The following is a 7,207-nucleotide window of genomic DNA, read 5'->3' as shown; positions in this document are numbered from 1 at the left end:
ATTAAGTCTTCAAACCGATTTCTGAATAGGGCTGCTGTTGATTTCCTTTCATTTTTCTTCTTGTGACTTTGAGCTCCCTTGAATTTCAGGAGAACCACAGCTGGTAATGTCCTGCAAGTTCTTGACGATACACAATATAGTCTGGCTAAGTTACATGTGGTTTCCATATTAGCTTGTTTGTAAGGATGACTTTGCTGCAAAGCAGATTCAATTGACCCAGCAGTCAACCCCCTGGGAGTTATAATTTCCTCCATAACCATCACAACTGTAGAAGCCTCCGTAGCCACCTCCACCAAATCCTCTGCTGTTGCTGTAACCACCTCCACCACTGCGGCTGCTGCTTGCACGACTACTCCTAAAGCCAGAACTGCTGGAACCACTACTCTGTCAATAGTCTCTAACACCAAATCCTCCGCTGAATCTTTGAGATTGTCCACGATTGCCACCCTTGTAGTGGTGTTCATAAGCCATATTTTCCAACCAAGAAGGCACTTCTTGTTTAGCTTCTATAAGAAGAACCAACAAATCCTTTGTAATATTCATGTTTTTTTCATTAAAGAATGAGGTGGCAAGGCCCAGGTTTCCTACACATCTGGTACTGCCAATATGATGCACATATTCTTCAATCACTTGGCAAATCAAAATTGATAGCATGTCTCACATTTGAAATGTCTAGTCCTCATGCTGCCAAAGCTGTAGCCACAACAATTGGGCTTTTCCTTGAGTGAAACTGGTGACAAGCCTCCTCTCGATCTCTCTGTGACCAGTCTCCATGAATACTAGTACAAACATATCCTTCATGGTATAAGAAATCCTCCACAGAATCCACTCCCTTTTTGGTCTCCACAAACACTGAAGTCAGTGAATCCCTCCCTGTTGCATGTAAGAGATCAAGCAGAAATGACCATTTATCTAAATCTTCCACCCAAACTACTTTCTGTGTGAGTGTGATGTTCTCAGAGGTAGAGCCTATTCTGCCTACAGCCAAAAAAGATATATTCATCCAAAAAGTCATGAGCAAGCACTGTATTTCCTAAGGAAAAGTAGAGCTAAACATTATGGTGTGATGAATGCCCTTTAGTGGCATAGTATCTTGTTCAATTATACAAAGTATCTAAGGTTCAAATCTCACATCCATCATTCTATCAGCTTCATCCAACACTAAGTATTTGCAGAAGTCTAATCCAATCTTTCCTCTTTCCATCATATCCACTAGATGTCCTGGAGTGGCTACTAACAAGTGGCATCCACGTTCTAAGTCCTGAATCTGCTGACCAATATCAGCACCACCATAAACTACACAAGGACGAACTCTAGATTGGTATGAAAATTGTCTGGCTTCCTCATAGATCTGTACAGCCAATTCTCTTGTTGGGTCAAAAACTAAGGAGATTGGGTATTCTTTGCGGCACCCATACCTTCCATTTTTCTTCACAGCCTTCAAAGCTTCTCCTGGACCATCTGTATATATCTGACTCAGTATGGGTAAAAGAAATGCTGCAGTTTTCCCAGAACCTGTTTGGGCACAAGCCATTAAGTCTCTTTTTCTGTTAGTAATAGGAATAGTATGTTTTTGCACTGGAGTAGGACAAGTATAGTGAGTAAGCTCAATGTTACCCATGATAATTTCTCCCATGTCAATATCGCTGAAATTCTCAATGTGTGGAGGATAGTTACTGCCAGTTGCTTCTACTGGTATATCATCATATTTCTCAAAGCTAATCCCTGCATTTCCTTCAGTAAACTGTTCCTGCTCCAAGCATTCACTTGGTGGAAGTGGTTTGACCAATCATCTTCATCTGACTTGTCACACCAACCACTGTGACTACTCCGTTCAAATCTGCCAAAGCCAGATTTAATCTTTTGGAGAAGTTTTAGGTGTACAGAGAAAAATGAGAAAAAGTACACAGAATTCCTATATATCCCTACTCTCACCAATTTCCCCTATTTTAAAAAACTTGCATTAATATGGTATACTTGATGAGTCAATATTGATACATTATTGTCAACTAAAGTCTATAGTTTACATTAGAATTGACTCTTTGTGTTGGACCTTCTATGTCTTTTGACAAAAGTAGGCTATTTGTTCACCTTTACACTATCATATAAAATAACAGTTTCACTGCCCTAAAAGTCACCTACATTCCAGCAATTCACCCCTTCTTCTCACCCTGGGAATCCTTGGAAAGCTTCTGCACAGAAATGAAAACAATCAACAAAGTGAAGAGACAACCCACAAAACAAAATGGGAGATGATATTTGCAAACTAACTACCTGACAATGGATTAATAACCAGAATATATATTGAGCTCAAACAGATCTGTAGGAAAAAAATCTAATAATCTAATTTAAAAATGGACAAATGATCTGAACAGGCATTTCTCAAAAGAAGACATACAAATGGCAAACAGACATATGAAAAGGTGCTCAACATCACTGATCATCAGAGAAACGACAATGAGATATCATCTCACCCCAGTTAAAATGGCTTTTATTCAAAACGTAGGAAATAATGGATGCTGGCAAGGATGTAGACCAAAGGGAACCCTTGTACACTGTTGATGGGAATATACATTAGTACAACCATTATGGAGAACAGTTTGGAGGTTCCTCAAAAAACTAAAATTAGGACCATATGAACCAACAATCCCACTGGTGGGCATATACCCAAAAGATAAGAAATCAGTATATCAAAGTGATATCTGCACACCTATGTTTGTTAAAGCACTGTTCACAATAGCCCAGATTTGGAAGCAAACTTAAGTGTCCATTAGCAGACGAATGAATAAAGAAAATGTGGTACATTTACACAATGAAGTACTATTCAGCCATAAAAGAGAATGAGATTCTGAAAATGGTTGGAATTAGAGGTCATTTTATTAAGTGAAATAAATCAGGCACAGAAAGACAAACACCATATGTCCTCCCTTATTTGTGGGATTTGAAAATCAAAACAATGGACCTCATGGAGATAGAGAGTAGAAGAATGGCTACCAGAGACTGTGAATGGTAGTAAGGGAGTGTGGGGAGGTGGCGATTGTCAATGAGTACAAAAAAAGTAGTTAGGAAGAAGGAATAATACCTAGTATTTGATAGCACAAGAGGGTGACTGTAGTCAATAATCTTTTAATTGTACATTTAAAAATAGTTGAAAGAGTATAAATGGATTGTTTGTAACACAGAGGGTAAATGCTCAAGGGGACAGACACCCCATTTTCCATGATGTGATGATTATGCATTGCATGCTCATATCAAAATATCTCATGTGTACCATATATACCGACAACCGTTTTGTACACACAAATATTTAAAAAATAAGAAAGGAAAGAATACAAAGAATAGACACAAACAACAGAAAACCAATAGCAAGATGGATAATTTAAACCAAATGTATCAATAGTATTGCATATTAAATGATGTCGATATCCCGATTAAAAGACTGGAATTGTTATAAGATTGATAAAAAGGAAATCTTGATAATATGATGCCTACAGAAATCCGCTTAATTTACAAATGATATAAAAGGTGAAAAGTAATAGAATGGAAATTGTGTATCATGCAATCAGTCACCAAAATAATGCTGGAGCGACTATATTAATTTCAAACAAAGATGTCAGAGCAAAGAATATTATCTGGGATAAGAAAAGTCATTTCATCATGATAAAGAGCTCAATTTTTAAGCCCATCTACCCTGGCCACGACATGATTTTCTTCCGCAACAACTGGAAAGTCTTCAGATTTTGTAAATCTAAATGTCATAAAAAACTTTAAAAAGAAGTGCAATCCTTGCAAAGTTAGGTAGACCGAAGCATTTCAGAAAGCAGTTGCTAAAGAGCTTACAGTGGATAATTCATTTGAATTTGAAAAATGTAAAAATGAACCTATCAAATACCACTGAGAGCCATGGAATAAAACTACTGATGCCAATGAAGAGAGTTGAAGACATCAAAGAGAAATGCCGAGCTAAATTTATAATAAACAGATTGAAGCAAAATAAAAAGCTACAGAAAGTTCAAGATATCAAAGAAGTCAAGCAAAACATCCATCTTATCTGAGCCCGCAGCAAAGGGAAGCAGTTGGAAGAGAAAATGGCACAGCAGTTACAAGAGGAAGTGGACATCGAAGATGCTTCTTAAAAATCTCCATAACCATTTCTTTTATGTACATTTGAAAATGCCCTTTGGAGACTTGGAACTCCTAAATTATTAGTTTATTTTTTACATAGGTCACTTAAATGAAAAGTGATTAAAATGTAGCTTTTCTACATTGTCATCTACAAAACATCAGATACTACAGATGTTAGATTGCATCTCGGTGTTAAATCTTCACTGATAGATGTACTTATGTAAGTTATGAAAATTCTGCTTACAACTATAGAGATGAATTGTGGATGTAAAATGGTCATGCCATTTGGATAATTGCACTAGGCAGCATTCGTGTAATAACTAATGGCAAAAATTCATGGTTAGTGATGTATAAAATAAAATATTCTTTGCAGTAAAATATTCTCTTTATTAATGTTTCAGAATAATTTGTATGACAGTGTCAAATGTTGGGAGCATTTGAGAGCAGTCCTTAAGCCTGGCATAAACAGGCCTTAAAGAAACTGGCCATAAACAGACTATCAATAGCACAGTGACATCCTCGTGACGGCAGTGACGCACATTGCTAGAGGTTGTTGGTTTACTGGAGCCAGGAAAGAAAGACCTAATCCTCCCTTGGGCGGAAGACCGCTTGGGGGGCTTCTGCCATAAACAATAGCACAAGCGGCAAGTGCCTTAACGACTTGTTCCAGCTGCAGTAGATAGCCCCAGAGCCTGTCTCTTGCCGGTAAAGAATGCTTTGTTCCCTATGGAAGAATGCTTTTGGTTAAAAAGATGATTATCATTTGCTTGCGGTCAATAAATGTGTGGATCAGACTCTGTTCAAGGCTCTTAGCTGGGAATGCTGAGGCCCCACCTGTCTGTCCCATACCATACCTTTTTGCTCTCTATCTCTGTGTCTGTTTCTTAATTCCTTCAGCACTGCCTGGGTTGTGGTCTCCGCGACCGAGCTGGTCTCAGCAGTTAAATATTATTTTCATTTTAATATTTCCTGTTTTGGTTTATTTACATCTTAGAACAGCATAATGACATTGTTTGATGAAAACTAATTATGCTGGACTGTTTTGACCTGATTTAACCCTTCTGATAAGTAGATGGATGTTGGGGATGAGAAGGGAATAATCATTGCCTGGAGTGACACTACACTCTAGAATTTCAAGTTCCAATGAATCCTGGGAGAACAAACTTTATTTTTCTAGCCTAGCAATGATCTAGAAGCAGAGAAATCCCAGTGCCTTTTAAAAGTTACGTGGTTTTCTTTTAAAAAGCTCCTGTTTTTGGAAAGTAGAATTTATGGGTACAACATCTGTTCATTATTTGCACATAAAATAAAACCATTCAAAAAGTAAAAAAAAAAAGCTCAGTTTTTCAAGGAGATATAGTAATTCTAAATATGTACTTAATAACAGAACTCAAAGTACATAAAGAACTGACAAATCTATTATACCATTAAAATAGACAAGTCCACAATAATAATAGAGATTTCAACACTTTCTCTCAAAAAAACTGATAGAACAAGTACAAATTCAGAAGGATGTAGAAGCCTTGATCAACAGCATCGACCAGAGTAACCTATTGATATTTTTACAATACTGTACCAAACGACAGCAGAATACTCATTATTCTCAAGCATACAAGGAATGTTAAAATAATAGGTCGTGTGTTCAGTCATAAACAAGTCTCAATATATTAAAGTTTTGAAAGAGCAGAAAGTATATTCTCTGACAGAAATGGAATTAAATCAGAAATCAATAACAAAAAGATGCTGTGAAAGTCTACAAATACCTGAAAACTAAACAGCATACTTCTAAATAACCCATGAGTCACAAGAATCAGTTAAAAGGGTAATCATACATTATCTTGAAGTGAATAACAATTTATCTGTAACATGTTTACATTTGTGGGATGCAGCTAAAGCAGTACTTAGATAAGATTTTACAGCACTTGATGTTATTTAAACAAAGTCTCAAACTAATAACATCAAGTTCCATCTTAAGAAGCCATAAAAAGATCAAATAAAGGCTCAGTGCGGTGGCTCACACCAGTAATCCCAGCACTTTGGGAGACTGAGGTAGGCAGATCACTTAAGGTCAGGACATCAAGATTAGCCTGGCCAACATGGTGAAACTCTGTTGACACCAAAAAAACAAAAATTAGCTGGGTGTGGTGGCACACACCTGTAATACCAACTACTTGGAAGGCTGAGGCAGGAGAATCACTTGAACCCAGGAGACGGAGGTTGCAATGAGCCAAGAGTGCACCACTGCACTCCAGCCTGGGCGACAGAGTAAGACTTTATTAAAAAAAAAAAAAAGATCAAATAAAACAGCATTAGAAGTAGAAAAAAGTGGCAAAAATCAGATAAAGAAATCAGTGAAATAACAGAAAAGCAGTAGAGAAAATCAATGTAACCAAAAGCCAGGTTTTTGAGATCAAAATATTGATTAATCTTTAGCCAGATTGATCAGAAAAGTAAGAGAGAAGACAAAAATTATCAAGATCAGGAATGAGAAGTGTGACATCACTATAGATTTTACAGATATTAAAAAATAGAGAAACATTATTTAAAAAAAACTATACTTTAACACATTTAATAACCTGAATAAAGTAGAGAAATTCATTGAGAGACAACAGCTTGTCAAGAAGAAATAGATAATCTGACTAGCTCTGCATCCATTTGTGGTGTCAGGCCTAAAATTAAGGTCTGATATTATGTGTTACCTTGACGTCTGGTGAAATTGGGAGGATCGTGAATGGTGAATCCACAAGTTCCCTTCTCTCTCTGATCCCATGGATAAGGTTCCCTAGCCAAACAATCCTCCTTATGGAGCAGACCAGATGCAGCTCCTGCTTATCTCTGAGTAGCAGGTCTTATTTCTCTGTCAGGCTTTAGAGTTACTGAAACAACCCAATCACATCCTCCCATGTGAACCTGGGGCACTTTAACAATACGACAAACTCTGCCTTTCACAGGCACTGGTTTTCCACTTTATTTCTGAGTGCAACACTTCATGTGTCACTGTATGGTGCATGATATCCCCCTCTCTCAGATTGTGAGTATATGTTACTAATAAATTGCTATCAGTCTCATCTGTCCGGTGTCA

General features: G+C 37.2%; 2 pseudogenes; one reads left to right on the top strand and one right to left on the bottom strand.

Moving 5' to 3' along the window:
• Positions 1-207: 207 nt before the first annotated feature.
• LOC100394724 (ATP-dependent RNA helicase DDX3Y pseudogene) lies at positions 208-1,651 on the bottom strand (annotated as a pseudogene).
• A 2,006-nt stretch (positions 1,652-3,657) lies between these two features.
• On the top strand, positions 3,658-4,136 carry LOC108589752 (putative ribosome biogenesis protein RLP24 pseudogene; annotated as a pseudogene).
• The last annotated feature ends 3,071 nt before the right edge of the window (positions 4,137-7,207 follow it).

Source organism: Callithrix jacchus, chromosome X (genome assembly GCF_049354715.1).
Source record: "Callithrix jacchus isolate 240 chromosome X, calJac240_pri, whole genome shotgun sequence".
Taxonomy (NCBI): domain Eukaryota; kingdom Metazoa; phylum Chordata; class Mammalia; order Primates; family Cebidae; genus Callithrix; species Callithrix jacchus.
This window is presented reverse-complemented; position numbering and strand designations above follow the sequence as displayed.